This window comes from Engystomops pustulosus, chromosome 5 (assembly GCF_040894005.1).
Source record: "Engystomops pustulosus chromosome 5, aEngPut4.maternal, whole genome shotgun sequence".
NCBI lineage: Eukaryota > Metazoa > Chordata > Amphibia > Anura > Leptodactylidae > Engystomops > Engystomops pustulosus.
In genome coordinates this window covers 72,159,694-72,180,405 of record NC_092415.1, presented here as the reverse complement: position 1 = coordinate 72,180,405, position 20,712 = coordinate 72,159,694, and positions in this window count along the sequence as shown.

Genomic DNA, 20,712 nt, shown 5'->3' with positions numbered 1-20,712 from the left:
GACCTCCTACTGTTTTATGTAAAGGATATAAGACTTGATGTACGCAGCAGTAATGAAGTGGCAGAAAACTTCTAGTAGGAAGGTATACTTCAATAATATATACACATTTGCCACTGCCGTGTATTCAGAATATTTCAGTTAATCATGTAAGTACTGCACAGATTATAATGATATTTCTTTTGTCCAGCAAAGACCCCTGGGTGAGTTCAAGAAACCAGATCAGAATTAAACATGCCTAAGGCTTATGGTAATGTCTTCCTGTACTATGTTTTATGTTGGTTTGAGACCAGCACTCTTTGGGATATATTTGGAAATCTGGCCTTCCCATCTGGCAAAACACCTCTGGAACAGCTGCAGATACGGCATTTGAAATGGATTTGCTGAACGTTGTAGCTATTTGTTTACCATTAGATGACATTGAAGTCCTACAAATCACCAGGAAGACACATGCAAACATGTTTCCTGTGGAAACTTTTAGCTTTTACCAATTGAAATAAAAGCTTTGTAAATAAATAGATCCTTCTGTATTAGAACGTAGAGTTAAAGTGAAGCTGTCATCATGAAGCACATTTTCATCCAAAGACAGGTTTCCATATCTTTTTTAATACAAATCCCCAATCTGCTTTTCTAATTAACATTAATGGTTCCATTCACATTTAAAAGTATATAAAAGAATACCTAGCTACCTGCTGCCAGATACAGGGGTATCTGTTATAAGGCTGCAATCATCATCATTATGTGCTCTTTGTTCTACTAAATCTTCCTCTTTCCTCCTTCCTTATGCAGCCATTAGCTGACCCCATGCTGCAAGCAAATCAGTTCAGGTCTACATGAGGGAGGGAGAAAGAGGAAGGAGGAAGATCTAGTAGAGCAGATGATGATGATGATGGTGACTCTAACACCCCATACGACTCAAAATAATAAACAAATTTGGGACCACACATACGGGGAGATTTATAAAACCTATGATAGTGCAGCTTAAAATTTGTATCATGCTCTTTAACAATCATACCTGTTGTGTTCGTGGTTTCCATGAACAGCACAGCCAGTTTTCATCAACCATGGGGTGCAAAAGATTTCCTATAGTATCCTGTGGATTTCATTTTAAGCAAATATTATGTACAACTTCTCAATTACTTGTATAGTTGTACTTTACTTCACTAAAGCTTAATACCCATTCAGTAAACTCATATCTTGAATGACATGTAAAAAATAGTTCTGACACAAAAGATGATTCGCTGCCCATAACTAGCAGATTTGGGTTAATACAGGTTAATACAAATTACTTACCTGATCATTTTTTTTACAAAACTAAACATGATAATATTATTATGTTGGCAGAATTTACGTAAACTAGTGACTAGCAGTATTACCGCTAATGAGAAATGGAAAATTAAGCACAAGGCCTGAAGGTGGATTATTATTTAAGCACTGCTTTGTGAACAAAATGGCCATATTTCACCGTTTTTATTGACTAGAAAAGCTCTTGTGCTACATAATACGTTATGGCATCTCATAGTTAATACATCATTATTACAAATCTAATTTCACTTAATGAGGGCAATCAAAACTGTAATGTTCGGATTGCTTTGTTTAGTGCTTATTATCATCATAACATACTATACACTGTTACAAAAATCAACATAGGTAAAACAAAATAATTCACAAGATGGAAATTAAATGCAAAGAGGAGGAGTTAAATCTTGCACAAAAGAAAATGAATGCGTTTAAAAGTGTAAAATATAAATGAAATTTTCCAAAGCATATTATATGCCCTGCCCAACTCCATGAATAAGAAGCAAAAGCCAAATTATAAATACTGTTTATGATATATTCCATACTAAGCAAGCATGTGTAAGCCATTAGAGAAACCTTGAATCCATTTATAATTTGACAAATAGGCTGTTAAATCCAGCAGAGAACTGTTTAGGCACACTACTGCAGAGCCATATTGCGATTTCCTCATGGTTCATGAAATGGACTGCTTGTACGGGTGGATATTAGTAATGGATGCCAGACAGCACTGGAATGTATCATGACACTTTCCTATTGCACCAATAAAAACAGCTAGGAAGCATTTCAAAGCCAATGCGTCTAAAATTTGCATGGAGAATGGATTTGCACAGAGATTTCCCTGCAAATAGAAATTTAGAGGAAATTAAGATCCGAACAGATTTAGAGCATGTAAAAAATGTGGATATTTCAATGTAAGTTTGGCTTTTGGTTTCATTTAGTTTCAACAGTGCATAACAAACCAATAAAAAATGCCCTTAAGTCTTTACACCTTACAACCACAGCCCTTTTCTATTTTTGTTTATCCACTTTTAACTAACCACTTTCCAAAAGCCATAATATTTTTCTTTTTCTCTTTTTTACAGAACCACATGCGGGCTTGTTTTCTGTAGGACAAATTGCAAACTGTACTTCCTATTGGCACATTAAAGGGTTTTTCCCATCATTGCCCTTTATTCCCTATTTACAGGGATTTAACTGTATGATTTTGGAGGGTGCAATTTGTGTGACCCCCCCTCAATCAGTAGAATAGGAGCTCTCAAACCACCAATAACTTCCCTGCAATGTTGGCTTCTAGCAGCGACTCGTTCAGTGAGGCGGGAGTGCTCTCTTAAGTCAATGGAATATTTACTTTGTCCCATTTTATTCTATTAAAATTCCAGAATGGCTCATAGGGTGACCCAATGCTGAAAGTCGGCAATAGAGGGAAACTATAAAGGGAAACTTGAGGTGCCTATTCTCACTTGCTGTAGGTTGTATTGGAGTGTTGAATATTTATGCAATCTACAGGGAAGTTAAAAAAAAAATTAGAAATGTGGTGGAGTTGAAAATGTATAGACTTTGTACACCTTCCATTGTGCTCATGGAATGAAACATCCCCTTTATTCCTTGGGTAATTATGATCACAGAGACCAAGTTTATATAGTTTTTTATGTGTGAATACCTTGTTTGAACCCAAGGGAACTTTATCACACTGTCAGTAGGTATTGTTACAAGACAGCAGGGCCAAATTAAGGTTGATGGTGGGACCTTGGCAACTGCAACTGCTACCAGTCATTTTTTGCTCTATGGAAATATGTGAGGGCTTGTTTTTTAGAAAAACATTGCATTTTAATTGTAAAACCTCCCTGAACATATGTTCAACTTAGGCCAGGGGGATGCAGTACTGCTGCATCCATCTCCCATAGGCTTTAATGTTATCCACAGAGTGTATACGTTGCTCAGCAGAATGGAGCAGGATGGAAAAGTGCAGCTTGCTTTATACGACGTATACTGTGCAGACGGTGGTAGAAACTACAGTATTTTAGCCTCATGTAACAGACTAATGCAGGATTGTCATAATTATTAGGCCAAACCAGCAGGGTCGACTCCAGGTTTCAGTAGGCCTCTGGGCTACAGAGCATCAGTGGGCCCCTTTGCAGTGAACTCACGTGGCGGCAATAAAAATTCAGAAAATAAAACAGTCTCCTGTTGCCTAAAGTATTTCCTAGTTTATCATCCCTAACAGTCCCCTTGTGGTATTTTTTATACAAGCCCGTCATGGTTATTTTATATAAAGCCCCCCTCTCCTCCCTTGGGTTCCTTATGTACAGCCTTATGTGGGTCCCCCCCAGCAGCTCTGGGCCCCAGCACTTCTGTGCTTTCTGTGCCTGCAGAGATGGGCCTGTTACCATTAGACCTTACCATTAAACCATCAGGAGGCACGAATTAAGATCTATAACTTGATATAGATACTTTTTAAAGGAGTTGTCCGGCTGTTAAAAATTACTCAGGGCCGGGCTGGGCTAGTTAAACATAATAAACTTGTAATTACCTCCTTCAGCGCCGCCGATGTCCCGCGCCGCGGTCCCTTCGATTCATGCCCCTACAGGGTCCGCGATGTGGCTCCTCTCATCCTTCCCTATCTCTCAGTGTTGTAAGCCCTGGGAGATGGTGTTGGATGTGAGCTTCCGGCTGGAAGCTCCCTGTGCGCCCCTGTATACAAACCGGCGCATATAAGAGACGGACCGCGGCATGGGACATCGCCAGCGCCGGACGAGGAAAGTAGATGTTTATTATGTTTAACTAGCCCAGCCCAGCCCGGCCCTCAGTATTTTTTAACATCCGGATAACCCCTTTAAACTTTATTTTTTATTTTTAATAGCTACATCATACAGTGCACATAAAATACTGGTATATAAACTGATGGTATCATTTTATAGTTTTTTTTTATCTATACCAGTGTAAATGATGCATTAACTTTACAGATTGATATGATTCTTATGATAACCAACTTGTATAGTTTTTTTATATTGTATACATGTTAATACAAATGACTACATTTGCACTATAAAAACACTAAAAGAATATTTTTGTTTCCATCCTTTGAAAGTCATAACTTTCTATTTTTTTTTATACCTCACACACCTTCACACCAGGTAGGTGATCACACATCTGACTGTATGTAACAGACTTCAGTAAAAGAAAAAAACGGAGGCCATTATTATGTCTTTGGTTGCTATAGCAGCCCTTCCGAATCCATCGTGCATTGATTTAGGGCCAACACTATTGAAAATGGCCTGAAAAGTATGCTCTGCTATTCCCTGGCTAGTCATGTGATGGTAATGGTTAGAAATCAGCAGGTTGGTTGAGACTCGAGTTCATCCAAATATCGAGGAGAAAATATGTTTTAGGCCTTGGACTTCGGCAACAACTTGAACCCAAATTTGAATCCCATTGAAATTGAGAGGGACCTGAATTTAACACCTAAAAACTGCTGTAAAATGGGGATAGTATTGGGTATTAGGCTGAAAAATGGGAGCTATAACAGGGCAGGGACCCTCACCAAAATGGGTTACGAAAAGTACTTAAACTAATGCATAAAAAATAAACAAAGAGCACAGACAGTGCAATTAAGAAATGTTCGGATGCAGTTAAAAGTTTGCTGTTAATATTACTGAGACTGTTACTGTTAAATATTACTGTATGATGCAATACATATAAGATAGGTTAAGTAAGATATTGCTTGATGACGTGGTACTGCAAATTAATAATTCGAGTAGCTGATCCAAGTATAAGCCAACTCCCCTAATTTTACCACAAAAACCTATATTTTTTTTACTCGAGTATAAGCCCAGTTTGGGTTTTCAGTTTTGCTGAAAAACTAGGCTTATACTCGAGTATATTGATATTGTATATTGATTTTTCATACGGATACACCAACGTTAAGATATAGTTGGCCATGGCCTTGTGGGCGCATTTATGCCTCCTGACTGTGAATGCTAAGAAGGATTTTAACAGAGTTCATTGTGTGCTCCTTGGCGCTATGTTCATAAGCCTGGGCCTTAGTCAGCTAATGAAGGAGATAATCATGGCTCTCTACATTTCTCTCTACAGGGGTCCGACAGCTATTAGGGGTCCCTTCACTATTCACAATGACACGCTTCAGGGACATTGCCCTGTTACCGTTCTTTATTTTAGTAATGGAATACCTGATGCGTGCCGTGAGAGGTAATTCATCAATTCAAGGCTTGGATGTTGGGGCAACCGCACAAAAGTTGTCTCTGTTTGTGGACGACTTGCTATTTTATATCTATGATCCCATGATCAACCTCCCTAAAGTTATGAGGGCATTTGACTTATTTTGTATTGTCAGCAACTTTAAGGTCAGTATCAGAAAGTCTGAGATCCTCAAAATCTCACTCTCCAGGTCAATGGCTGATTACCTCCAAGTCTCCATTCCTTTCTCTTGGGTTAGAGGCCATATTAAATATTTAGGCATTCAGATACCTGCCGACCTTAACCGACTCTATGACCTAAACTACCTTCCATTTTTGAAAGCCATAGAAACTTATATAGGATGCAAGGCCGGTTCTAGACAAAGTGGGGCCCTGGGCAAAACTAAAAGTTAGGCCCCAAAATAAAACTATTTTATGATCAGTCACACTCAGTAAGAGGCTGCCTTTAGTATGGTAAAACAAACTGTAATATGGGAGAATTTTATAGGAGATAGATGATAGGGAGATTGATGGGGAGCATGGTGGCTCAGTGGTTAGCACTACAGCCTTGCAGCGCTGGTCAACAAACAATAGTTTATATGTTCTCTCTGTGTTTGCATGGGTTTCCTCCCACACAAAAAAATTACTGGTAGGTTGAATAGATTGTGAGCCCCATTGGGGAAAGAGACTGGTCTGGCAAGCTCTGTGCAGCGCTGCGTAATCTGTGTGTGCCATGTAAATAAAGAATTATTAATTATAATTATTATGATAGAAGATAAATATGAAAGATGATAGAGATGTCTAGATGCAGAACTATAAAGTAGATCATATATACAGTAGATGGATATGAGAGTTAAATACAGTAGAAGATAAATAGAAGATTGATTGAAAAATAGATAGAGAAAAAGTGAAATATATAATTGGTCGGATTATAGATAAGAAAAAGTGAAATATATAAATGGTCGGAGATAGATAACTAGACAGATAGATATATAGACAGGAGATAGATGATAAGCATCTTCAGCTGGGAATTCAACCAAGGGGTATTAACCCTTTCACCACCAGGCATTTCTGGATATTTTGTTGTGTTATTGACCAGAGCAATTTTTACAATTTTGACATTTAAAAATAAAATCGAAATTACAGCAAAAAGAATTAAAGTTAACTGCAGCCAACCATATATTTTCTGAGAGCAGACACTTGCCCCATCTTCAAAACTGCATTAAAGAGTTTATAGACAAAGGCACCTTCATGCAATTTTGATTCAAACTGAAACATTTTATAAAAATACTTAAAAGTAATAGATGGACATGTGTAGAGTTCACAATCACCTTATATTGATATGTTCACATGAATGAATCATCCTAATATCATTAAAACTGAAATAACTAGATATCTGCTTTTTAGCTAGAAATTTTAAGACAGTAAGGCAAAATATAGCAATAAAACAGAATAAAAAGTAAAGGCGCCATAAAACCTATATAGCAGACAGCAGACAACCAGGCAATGCATTTGGCAATTAACATGCAAAATTACCTCAAAAATATGTACAAATTCAGAATACTTATATAAACAAAACACACTTTCCTAAAACAGTAAAATGTGAGGAGATCATATAGACCCCACATGTGTATATTCACCAAAATATGCAGCAAAGGGTATGTTAAATCCACACTGGACACCAAACTATTTTTGGAGAATGTTGCACTGAGCGTCACACAGATCTATCATTGTATGATCCCTTACACATAATAAAAGTCACGTTTAGATGTGCGCCATTGTATCAGACCCACAATAACAGAACCCTCCGCGCTTCATAAGAATTTGAGTGAGAACTTAGGTGTTAATAATGGAGGATGGTGTAAAATAAAAACTTTATTCAGGAACATGTGTGTGTTTTTGGTGTTACATATAACTTTTTCCCCTTCCCGACGGGTCCCGGTGCATAGGTTTAACCCTGTAACGGAAAATAGCGTCCAAATTCAAAAATGAAATTTTTTTTGCCATTTTGGAAAATATAAAAAAATTAATAAAAAGCGATCAAAAGGTCACACAGTCCTAAAAATGATAGCAATGAAAACGCCATCAAAAGTTGCAAAAAATGACACCACCCACAGCTCTGTACACCAAAGTATGAAAAAGTTATTGCCACCAGAAGATGGCAAAATAAAAAAAAAAATTTGTACAGGAGGTTTTAATTTTTTTAAATGTATGAAAACATTACAAAACCTATACAAATTTGGTATCCACGTAATCGTAGCAACCCAAAGAATAAAGTAGACATGTCATTTGTGGCACACAGTGAAAGCTGTAATATCCAAGCCCACAAGAAAAGGTCGCAAATGTGTTTTTTCACCATTTTCATTGCATTTGGAATTTTTTTCCTGCTTCCCAGTACGCGCCATGGAATATTAAATACCGTCACTACGAAGTGCAATTTGTTACGCAGAAAATAAGCCATAACAGAGCTTTTTATGTGGAAAAAAAAAAAAGTTAGAGATTTTTGAAGGTGGGGAGTGAAAAATGGAAGTAAAAAAACTAAAAAAGGCCAAGTTGTTAAGGGGTTAAGGACATGTTCGGTGTTAATATGTAGCGACATAAGCGAAGAGGAAGGAACGTTCATCGTATTAGTAAATTTTTGTGAAAAAAAAAACTATCATGAGATCAAAGGCAATAAGAGTGAAAGTGTGTTCTTAGAAAGTTCTGCATTTAGAAGGGTTAAAAACAGGAATATTAGTTGATATTATTCCTTCTCAAAATGTAATAACATATAAAGTGAATATTTCTATTATCTGGGACAGTGATGGCGAACCTTTTAGCAACCGAGTGCCCAAGCTGCAACCCCAAATCCCATTCATTTATCACGAGGTGCCAACCAAAAATGAAAGCAGTATCTTATTGCTTCCTGTTCTTCAACAACGTTCAATCATACTGTCCTCATGAGGACAAAAACACAGTAGAAAAGATAATTAGGCCCTGCCTACACATTCTCTCTCTTCCTACAGTCCCAAGTACCCAAGTAAGTCCCTTTAAAACATCACTGAAAGAAGCATCTTTTAAGTTGTTTGGAACTACAGGAAAATTCTTTAAGTCCTGCCTGGTGTGCTGGGGCAATGGCCCGGGTGCCCATAGAAAGGGCTTGGAGTGCCGCCTCTGGCACCCATGCCATAGATTCGCCACCACTGATCTGGGAGGTGCAGCAGCTCCTATGTGCAGCAAATTCTCCCTGTAGCCTGATGGCTAAGAATCTGGAGGGGGCGGGCACTTCAGAGGGCTATATCTCTGGCTCTGTGACACATAGAGCCTCACTTCTTTTTTCCTATGAAAGAATAGAGTCTTCTCTTTTATAGGAATCATGTATCTAAGTGTCAGGAAAATGGAGATATTAACTGTTAAACTGCCGTTGGGAGTGATTTTTATATATAAAAATGTCACCTGATATTCTTAATTTAAACCTGAATATCTTTGGATCCATGGCACCTAGAAACAAAATTCAAGATTCATTTGAAAGAAGATATTCCCCTCTTTCAGGGGGCCCTGGGCAATTGCCCACTTTGCCTACCCATAGAGCCGGCCCTGATAAGGTGCAGGAGCTCCCTTTCCTTATTGTGGTTAGGCAGGAAGAAAATGGAGTCATTAGCCAATATTCTCTTTGTCTTCCAAACTTTCCTGCTACATTTATCTCCAGCTGCATATACGTAGAATGGCCATGAAGTCCATTTGGAGAGAGAACTCTGATATAGATTATAGAATGTAATTTCTCATCCTCAGCTAAGTTACTGGGTATGTTCTGGCTACCCCTTGATTGTAGGTCTCTGGGTGCTTTCCCTTCAATGTTAAACATTCTGAGGGCTTGGTCCCAGTTTGCAGTTAGTTCCAAAACTGCTAATATAACAGGGCCACTTTACTCTCTCTTGGATTATGGAGGGCTTCCATTGGTTTTGAAAAACTGCTCCCTACTCTACACCAACAACAAGTTCCAGCGCAGGATTAGAGTTCTGGTATCCGATCTCTTTCTGATTTGCTGGGAGAGGTGGGATCTTGGCTGCATTACTTAGTTACAGAGTTTCTTATCTTCCCTGACCCTAAAAGAGCTTTCCCCATTTGAAAACCTCTGCCTCCAACAATCTGTACCTCCTAATGGTGTGTCCCTCTTATAGAGGATGATGGTGGGAGACACATCCTATATGTCTGCATACACATGAAATTGGATTTCATTCTAAAGAACTCTGGGATAAATCTATAATTCTAACCCATAAGTTATTGGTGCCTGATAAAATCCAGGAAACTACCTATAAAATCCTCAACCATATACAGCTCCACAGTATATTCCCCTCTGTGTCACCTGTCTGCTGAAGGTGCCATGCAGCCTTTCTCCAGCTGTTGCAATGCTATATATAATTCCAAGATGACTTTATGACATGCGTGGTTGCCGCGAGACAGGTGATTACTAGATTAAGGAAGTTGTTGACTTCCCCCCACTGGACTCATGTGGGTAAAATAGTTGGACTGTATCTGCCACATAGAAGAACTAAGAGCCCTAAATAGAAATCTAGTTGATGCTTTTCATACTACTTGGTATAAATGGATCCAGTTCAGAAGTTCCTCTTTACTCTCTACCTGTCTCCTGTCTCTAGGGCCCTTCATAGAGCCTAGAAAAGAGGTGAATACGTTTTTTACCTTTTGCTTATTTTAAATCTTTGTGCACAGTGTGAGACATTATCTCCAACCTTTCTTCATTATTATTTTTCCTGATTGTTCTTTGATTATGAGTGATTTGGATCGCTACATGTGCGCTTTGTCTCTCTCAGCTTATGTTTCATTATGGGGCAGCGACTCGATCATGTTAACGTCTCTGTGAGTTTCCTCTCTTGTGCTATTTTATATTCCATTTTGTTTCAATAAATTTTATTGAACCACAAGATATACACTCACCGGCCACTTTATTAGGTACACCTGTCCAACTGCTCGTTAAAACTTAATTTCTAATCAGCCAATCACATGGCGGCAACTCAGTGCATTTAGGCATGTAGACATGGTCAAGACAATCTCCTGTAGTTCAAACCGAGCATCAGTATGGGGAAGAAAGGTGATTTGAGTGCCTTTGAACCTGGCATGGTTGTTGGTGCCAGAAGGGCTGGTCTGAGTATTTCAGAAACTGCTGATCTACTGGGATTTTCACACACAACCATCTCTAGGGTTTACAGAGAATGCTCCGAAAAAGAAAAAACATCCAGTAAGCGGCAGTTCTGTGAGCGGAAATGCCTTGTTGATGCCAGAGGTCAGAGGAGAATGGGCAGACTGGTTCGAGCTGATAGAAAGGCAACAGTGACTCAAATCGCCACCCGTTACAACCAAGGTAGGCAGAAGAGCATCTCTGAATGCACAGTACGTTGAACTTTGAGGCAGATGGGCTACAGCTGGCGTCAACAACATGAAAGCATGGATCCATCCTGCCTTGTATCAACGGTTCAGGCTGGTGGTGGTGGTGTCATGGTGTGGGGAATATTTTCTTGGCACTCTTTGGGCCCTTTGGTACCAATTGAGCATCGTTGCAACGCCACAGCCTACCTGAGTATTGTTGCTGACCCTGTCCATCCCTTTATGACCACAATGTACCCAACATCTGATGGCTACTTTCAGCAGGATAATTCGCCATGTCATAAAGCTCGAATCATCTCAGACTGGTTTCTTGAACATGACAATGAGTTCACTGTACTCAAATGGCCTCCACAGTCACCAGATCTCAATCCAATAGAGCATCTTTGGGATGTGGTGGAACGGTAGATTCGCATCATGGATGTGCAGCCGACAAATCTGCGGCAACTGTGTGATGCCATCATGTCAATATGGACCAAAATCTCTGAGGAATGCTTCCAGCACCTTGTTGAATCTATGCCACGAAGAATTGAGGCAGTTCTGAAGGCAAAAGGGGGTCCAACCCGTTACTAGCATGGTGTGCCTAATAAAGTGGCCGGTGAGTGTAGTTGGAAATGCAAACTATTCAGTGACAGCCCCTTTTAAGATATAGTTGGAACTGAAAAGTATTCACTGACTGAGCCTCTGAGATATAGGTATTACTGAACACTATTCACTGACAACAGCACCTTTAGGATATATGTATTAGAGCACATTTAGGAACTGGGTATTACTACGCTCTATTCACTGTTAGCAGCACCTTTAGGATTTAGGTATTAGTGTACACCATTAACTGGCAGAAGCATTTAGGATATAGGATTAAATCAGTTCTTCAGAGTGCCATAAAAAGGGCAATTATATCATATTTCCTGTTCCTAACAGCAGCCTTTCCTCACTATCTAAGTGCTCTAAAAAGGGCAATCATTGACATTTGAGAAGTCCCTGCCTGTCTGACTGACCCTATAAGAAGCAGCAACCTCTCCTTAGTCTGTACAGTATGGTGTATGGGAGTGTGAGCCTGCTATTATGAAGAAGCCCTGCTAATCACAGGCATGCCTACATAGGACACGCCTATGGTTGCTGCAAGATGCTTGATTGGCAGCTCAGCAGTCAATCAAGCAGCTTGCGCCAAATTGCCCCCAACACAGACTTGGATGCTTAACAAAATTGTTTTTTTCGGTCACTGGGTCCGTGGGTGCTGAACCCACCGTAGTTGGTATGGACCTCAACTTGGCGATTTGGACTCGCTCATCACTAGTAATGATTGGCTAAACAGGTATTTTTAGTTATTTACTACTATGTTGAGGTGGAGCCAAGAAGTTGAAACCAATAGAGAGGCCTTTTAAGCACTGGATCATATGCAGCAGAACAATGAGTTTAGCTTTTTTGTAGTTGGTAGTAGTGAGTGTGATATTCAGACATTACTAGTTCCCATTTTGCCACCAAGAATTGGCACTTTTGGTGCATTATGTACTTTATTTTTTTTTTTTTCCTTTTTCTGTTTTCTGTTTTCCTGACCTCTAGATATTTTTTATGGAGAGAAAAATGGAAGATTCAAAGGATGTAAAAGAGCTGAACTACAAACATTTACTTTACAAGACATAACCCTAGTCTGTTTCCTATTTCAACATTTCAGAATATTTCTGTAAATGAATAGGCTTGCCAGGTTTTATTACTAAATGATAGTCTATAAATCAGAATTCATTCTAACAATAGTGAGATTTAAGTAGTTGAGTGTTTCACATTTCTCTTTGGGATACTTACACTTTAGAAACTATTTCATTGCAGTTATAAAATATAGTCATATAACAATGATTTATAGTTTGGTTGGAAATTTGAAATGAATGTGGATGATAATTAATCTTAAAATGGTAGTAAATAATTCTTTTTTGATTCAGAATTTTGAAATCCATAGAAAATGCTGTAATCTGGAACCAGAAAATTATTCACATGACTGAATCTATACAGGCTAAATAATAACTGTTTGTAAGCACATCCCCCACAATGCAACATTTTACAGTATCACTTTAAATTACAGAATCTCCAGGAAAATATATACTCTGTATACTCATGTGGTGGGCCTTAGGGTAAGTATTTGCCTGGAGGGTCTGTTTTTTCTACAAAATTTTATGGATATTCAACATCCTCACCGGGACAGACAGCATTTGGGGGACAGTAGGTACTTGAACCTGGAGAGGCTGGCTATTATGGTGGCTAAACCACACATGTCATGGAAGCTGGTAGGTCAGAAGCAAGAAGAGAGAAAGGTATCCCTCTGGGGCACTCCTGGTGTATGTGTCAAATTTGGGAAGCCCCTGATGGTAGCGGCAGGTGGGGACACACAGAGCAAGGCAGAGCTCTTTAACAACTCACAGTTCCTCTTATTGGTAGGCTGGTAACAGCACCGCAACAGCAGGCTGCCTTCATTTGGATGGCTAGCAGGGCTCGTAGATTGACTAACAGCAGCACTAGTAACTGCTGTTGGCTTGCAGGAATGTCAGCATGGACTTCGCTAGGGGAATCTCCTACGGATTCAGGATATCTTTGCTGCACCCACAGTGTGACAGCAATCTCTATGGTAGTAGAGACACAGTAATCTTACTAAAATCTCATGACAAAGATCCAGAACCCAAGACAAAGCATATATTTATAGGTTTGGTCTGATACTCCTTTTTTTTAACTTTTTTACAAACTTCAGCAAAAGTCTATAGGGGCACATTTACTTACCTGGTCACTGGAGTTTACAGAAAGTGCATTGTGTGACTATAATGCATTGTCCCGCAATTCACTAAGATCGTTTGCCCGAAATAATACATGTGTCGCTTCGCCACTCAGGTCCGACAGAGTACACCATCTTTTTAGTGGTACATCTTAGGGCTAGGGCTTGCGACACAATTTGAAAGTTAAATTCCATGCTCAGTCCAAATCATTTGGATTGTCTCATGGCACGACTCATAATTTGTGTTGCATGGAAGCCTAGCTGTGCCACAAAAAGGGTCGGGTGGGCCACAATCCCAGTGCACACACTTTTTAAATTCCTAAGCAAGCCGTTTTAGCCCCGAAAAGGTGAACAGTCCAACAAAAGTGCAGCACGACCCTTAGTAAATGGGCACCTTTGTCTTTTACTGAGGAGAGACTTCTTTATGGCCACTCTATAATGAAGCCCAGATGTAATTATGAAGCTGAAAGTTTGAAATCTTTTAAAATTTTAGCACAAGGCCCCAAAATACTGTACATCACAAAGTGTGAAAAGATCTTAACTAGAGATGAGCGAACATACTCGTCCGAGCTTGATGCTCGATCGAGCATTAGCGTACTCGTAACTGCTCGTTGCTCGGACGAGTATTTCGCCCGCTCGAGAAAATGGCAGCTCCCGCCGTTTTGCTTTTTGGCGGCCAGAAACAGAGCCAATCACAAGCCAGGAGACTCTGCACTCCACCCAGCATGACGTGGTACCCTTACACGTAGATAGCAGTGGTTGGCTGGCCAGATCAGGTGACCCTGGGATAGACTAGCCGCTGCCCGCGCTGCTCGGATCATTCTCTGTCTGGATGCCGCTAGGGAGAGAGCTGCTGCTGCTCAGGGAAAGCGTTAGGGTGTTCTATTAGCTTACTGTTAGGCAGGAGTGATTCTTAAAGAACCCAACAGCCCTTCTTAGGGCTACAATAACGTTATAATTTTTTTTTTTTTTATTTGCAGCTAGTACCATATTGTGAGGAATTAGCAGGGGGACTTGCTACCGTTGTGTTTAGCTCTTAGTGACACACATATCCACCTCAAACACCAAAGTGGGAAAATTTATTAGGGGTTTGAGTAGAATTAGGCACAGTCTGCCAGTTTCTTTTTATTTTACGTTTATTTTTTTCATAACTCAACGTCATCTCATCTGGCATAGTAGTGTGCTGTAATACTTGGCTAGAAAATAGCCATAGGAGAATACAAACGTCTTAATTACGCCTTCAGTAGCGTTATATATATTTGATTTCTGGTTGATCTGCTGGTGGCTGTACTTGCTGCAGTGCATCTACTATCAAATTGGGAGCAATTTGGAGTCAGACTTGCGACCACTGTGTTTTAGTGACGCACATATCCATCGCAAAGACCGAAGTGGGAAAATTTATTAGGGCCCGGGGTTGTATTTCAATTAGGCACAGTCTGCCAGTTTCTTTTTATTTTACGTTTATTTTTTTCATAACTCAGCGTCATCTCATCTGGCATAGTAGTGTGCTGTAATACTTGGCTAGAAAATAGCCATAGGAGAATACAAACGTCTTAATTACGCCTACAGTAGCGTTATATATATTTGATTTCTGGTTGATCTGCTGGTGGCTGTACTTGCTGCAGTGCATCTACTATCAAATTGGGAGCAATTTGGAGTCAGACTTGCGACCACTGTGTTTTAGTGACGCACATATCCATCGCAAAGACCGAAGTGGGAAAATTTATTAGGGCCCGGGGTTGTATTTCAATTAGGCACAGTCTGCCAGTTTCTTTTTATTTTACGTTTATTTTTTTCATAACTCAGCGTCATCTCATCTGGCATAGTAGTGTGCTGTAATACTTGGCTAGAAAATAGCCATAGGAGAATACAAACGTCTTAATTACGCCTACAGTAGCGTTATATATATTTGATTTCTGGTTGATCTGCTGGTGGCTGTACTTGCTGCAGTGCATCTACTATCAAATTGGGAGCAATTTGGAGTCAGACTTGCGACCACTGTGTTTTAGTGACGCACATATCCATCGCAAAGACCGAAGTGGGAAAATTTATTAGGGCCCGGGGTTGTATTTCAATTAGGCACAGTCTGCCAGTTTCTTTTTATTTTACGTTTATTTTTTTCATAACTCAGCGTCATCTCATCTGGCATAGTAGTGTGCTGTAATACTTGGCTAGAAAATAGCCATAGGAGAATACAAACGTCTTAATTACGCCTGCAGTAGCGTTATATATATTTGATTTCTGGTTGATCTGCTGGTGGCTGTACTTGCTGCAGTGCATCTACTATCAAATTGGGAGCAATTTGGAGTCAGACTTGCGACCACTGTGTTTTAGTGACGCACATATCCATCGCAAAGACCGAAGTGGGAAAATTTATTAGGGCCCGGGGTTGTATTTCAATTAGGCACAGTCTGCCAGTTTCTTTTTATTTTACGTTTATTTTTTTCATAATTCAGCGTCATCTCATCTGGCATAGTAGTGTGCTGTAATACTTGGCTAGAAAATAGCCATAGGAGAATACAAACGTCTTAATTACGCCTACAGTAGCGTTATATATATTTGATTTCTGGTTGATCTGCTGGTGGCTGTACTTGCTGCAGTGCATCTACTATCAAATTGGGAGCAATTTGGAGTCAGACTTGCGACCACTGTGTTTTAGTGACGCACATATCCATCGCAAAGACCGAAGTGGGAAAATTTATTAGGGCCCGGGGTTGTATTTCAACTAGGCACAGTCTGCCATTTCCTTTTTTATTTTACGTTTATTTTTTTCATAACTCAGCGTCATCTCATCTGGCATAGTAGTGTGCTGTAATACTTGGCTAGAAAATAGCCATAGCAATAGGATAGCATCGTTTGGTTTTAAAAACTAAAAAACACACAAAAAAAAAAAAAGTTAAAAAAAAAAGTTAAAAAAAAAATACAAGTTATAACTCTCATTTTCAAAATGTTTAACCCGAGGGCTAGGGGTAGAGGACGAGGGCGGGGACGTGGGCGTCCAACTACTGCAGGGGTCAGAGGCCGTGGTCCTGGGCGGGGTGAGACACCACCTGCTTATGAGGGAGCAGGGGAACGCCGCAGAGCTACACTCCCTAGGTTCATGTCTGAAGTTACTGGGACTCGTGGTAGAGCACTGTTGAGGCCAGAACAGTGCGAACAGGTGATGTCGTGGATTGCCGACAATGCTTCGAGCAATTTGTCCACCAGTCAGTCTTCCACGCAGTCCACCCATGTCACCGAAATCGGCACTCCTCCAGCTCCTGCACCTCAGCCTCCTCCCCCCCAGTCTGCCCCCTCCCAGCAAAATTTGCCATTTGAACCGGCATACTCTGAGGAACTGTTTTCTGGACCCTTCCCACAGTCACAAACCACTTGTCCGGTTGCTGATGAGCAATTTTCCGATGCCCAGGTTTTCCACCAGTCGCAGTCTGTGGGTGATGATGACCTTGTTGACGTAGTGGAAGAAGTGTGTAAAGAGGTGTCCGACGATGAGGAGACACGGTTGTCAGACAGTGGGGAAGTTGTTGTCAGGGCAGGAAGTCCGAGGGGGGAGCAGACTGAGGGATCGGAGGATGATGAGGTGACAGACCCAAGCTGGGTTGAGAGGCCGGGTGAACACAGTGCTTCTGAGACGGAGGAGAGTCCTCGACCAGAACAGGTTGGAAGAGGCAGTGGTGGGGCCAGACGGAGAGGCAGGGCCAGAGCTGGTGCATCAGCGCCAAATGTGTCAACTAGTGAAGCTCCCGTGGCGAGGGCTCCTGCGGCGAGGGCTAGATTTTCAGAAGTCTGGAGGTTCTTTAAGGAAACACCGGATGACCGACGGACTGTGGTGTGCCACATTTGCCAAACCAGGATCAGCAGGGGTTCCACCACTACTAGCTTAACTACCACCAGTATGCGCAGGCATATGAATGCTAAACACCCCACTCAGTGGCAACAAGCGCGTTCACCTCTGGCCGTGCACACCACTGCTCCTTCCCCTGTGTCAGCTGATAGTCAGCCCCCTGCCCAGGACCCTGCCACAAAAACCCCATCGTCACCTCCACGATCCTCCACAGCATCCACCAGCGTTCAGCTCTCCATACCCCAGACGCTGGAGCGGAAACGCAAATATAGTGCAACCCACCCGCACGCCCAAGCCCTTAATGTGCACATTTCCAGATTGCTAAGCCTGGAGATGCTGCCCTATAGGCTAGTAGAGACCGAGGCCTTTCGCAGCATCATGGCGGCGGCCGCCCCTCGGTATTCGGTCCCCAGCCGCCACTACTTTTCCCGATGTGCCGTCCCAGCCCTGCACCAGCACGTGTCAGACAACATAATCCGTGCCCTGACCAACGCCGTTTCTGACAAGGTCCACCTGACCACGGACACGTGGACGAGTGCTGCCGGGCAGGGCCACTATATATCTCTGACGGCACATTGGGTTAACTTGGTGGAGGCTGGGACCGAGTGTGACCCTGCGGCTGGTCATATACTGCCGACGCCGAGGATTGCGGGGCCTACCTCGGTCCAGGTGTTTGAGGCCTACTATGCCTCCTCCTCCTCCCACCCCTCCTCCACCTCCTCCTCCGAACGACCATCCGTGGGCATGGCGCCATCAGTCGGTAGCTCTAGGCACAGCAGCAGTGCCGTCGCTAAGCGACAGCAGGCGGTGCTCAAACTGCTGAGCCTAGGCGATAAAAGGCACACCGCCCAAGAACTATTACAGGGCATCACGGCGCAGACTGATCTGTGGCTGGCACCGCTGAACCTGAAGCCAGGCATGGTTGTGTGTGACAACGGCCGTAACCTGGTGGCGGCTCTGCAACTCGGCAGACTGACACATGTGCCATGCCTGGCCCATGTGTTAAATCTGATAGTTCAGCGTTTCCTCAAGACATACCCCAATCTGTCTGATTTGCTCACGAAGGTGCGCCGCATCTGTGCGCATTTCAGGAAGTCCAGCACAGATGCTGCCACTCTCAGGGCAGCGCAGCGCCGCCTCCAACTGCCCGCTCACCGACTGTCGTGCGACGTGCCCACGAGGTGGAATTCAACACTGACCATGTTATCCAGAGTTTACCAGCAGCGCCGAGCGATTGTAGACTGCCAGATGTCAACTTCCACCAGAACTGGTAGTCAGGTCAGTCAGCTTCCTCAAGTCTACAATGAGGAGTGGACGTGGATGTCTGATATCTGTCAGGTGCTGAGTAACTTCGAGGAGTCAACACAGATGGTCAGTGGCGATGCCGCCATCATCAGCCTCACCATCCCGCTGCTTGGCCTGTTGAAAAACTCTCTGGTCAGCATGAAGTCGGAAGCTTTGCGCTCCTCACAAGAGACAGGGGAAGAAGATTCCCTTGTTGATAGCCAAAGCATCCTTAGGTCTGTTTCTCAGCGCATATCGGAGGAGGTGGAGGTGGACGAGGATGAGGAGGAAGAGGAGGAGAATGTTGGCGAGACACAAGAGGGGACCATTGTTGAGTCCTACACTGTTGAGCGTGTATGGGCAGAAGAAGAGGAGTTGGAGGAGTTGGAGGAGGAGGAAATGGACAGTCAGGCCAGTGAGGGGAGTGAATTCTTACGCGTTGGTACTCTGGCGCATATGGCAGATTTCATGCTAGGCTGCCTATCCCGTGACCCTCGCGTTCAAAGAATTTATTCCAGCACCGATTACTGGGTGTTCACTCTCCTGGACCCACGGTACAAGCAAAATCTTTCCACTCTCATCCCTGGAGAGGAAAGGAGTGTGAGAATGCATGAATACCAGCAGGCCCTGGTGCACAAGCTGAAACAGTATTTCCCTTCTGACAGCGCTAGCGGCAGAGTGCGTAGTTCTGCGGGACAAGTAGCGAGGGAGAGTAGGCGAGCAGGCAGCTTGTCCAGCACTGGCAAGGGTACGCTTTACAAGGCTTTTGCCAGCTTTATGTCACCCCAGCAAGACACTGTCACCTGTCCCCAGTCTCGGCAGAGTAGGGCTGATCTTTACAGAAAGATGGTGAGGGAGTACGTAGCTGACCATACCATCGTCCTAAATGGTCACACAGCTCCCTACAACTACTGGGTTTCAAAGCTGGACATGTGGCACGAACTGGCGCTCTACGCCTTGGAGGTTCTTGCCTGCCCTGCCGCTAGCGTCTTGTCAGAGCGGGTTTTCAGTGCAGCTGGTGGCATCATCACCGATAAGCGTACACGCCTGTCGACTGACAGCGCTGACAGGCTGACGCTTATCAAGATGAATAAAGCATGGATTTCTCCTAATTTCAAATCTCCAGCAGGTGAAGGAAGCTCAACCTGAATAATTTATCCACTCCTCCTCCTCCTCATTTTCCTCCTTCTCCTCCTCTTTCTACAGTAAAGCAGAGGAAACTGGCTGTTTTTTGACAGGGCCCACTGGCTCTAGGTATAGTACTTTATGCATTTAATTTTTCTGGAGGGCCACCGACACGGTCCTCTGTTTTAAACAATTTTTGGGAGTGCCACATACAGGCACTCAATCTATTCAATTTTTCTGGAGGGCCACCTTTCCGGTCCTCTGTTTTAAACAATTTTTTGGGACTGCCACATACAGGCACTCAATCTATTCCATTTTTCTGGAGGGCCACCTACCTGCTCCTCTGGTTTAAAAACTTTTTTGGACTGCCACATACAGGCACTCAATCTATTCCATTTTTCTGGAGGGCCACCTACCTGCTCCTCTGGTTTAAAAACTTTTTTGGACTGCCACATACAGGCACTCAATCTATTCCATTTTTCTGGAGGGCCACCTACCTGCTCCTCTGGTTTGAAAAATTTTTTGGACTGCCACATACAGGCACTCAATCTATTCCATTTTTCTGGAGGGCCACCTACCTGCTCCTCTGGTTTGAAAAATTTTTTGGACTGCCACATACAGGCACTCAATCTATTCCATTTTTCTGGAGGGCCACCTACCTGCTCCTCTGGTTTGAAAAATTTTTTGGACTGCCACATACAGGCACTATCCAAATTGAATTGTCTCCATAGCAGCCTCCACACGTTGTCTCCATTGCTACCTCCAAAAGTCGTCCATATAGCTGCCTCCATACATCGTCCCTATATCAAACGAGGTTTGTCAGGCCGAAATTT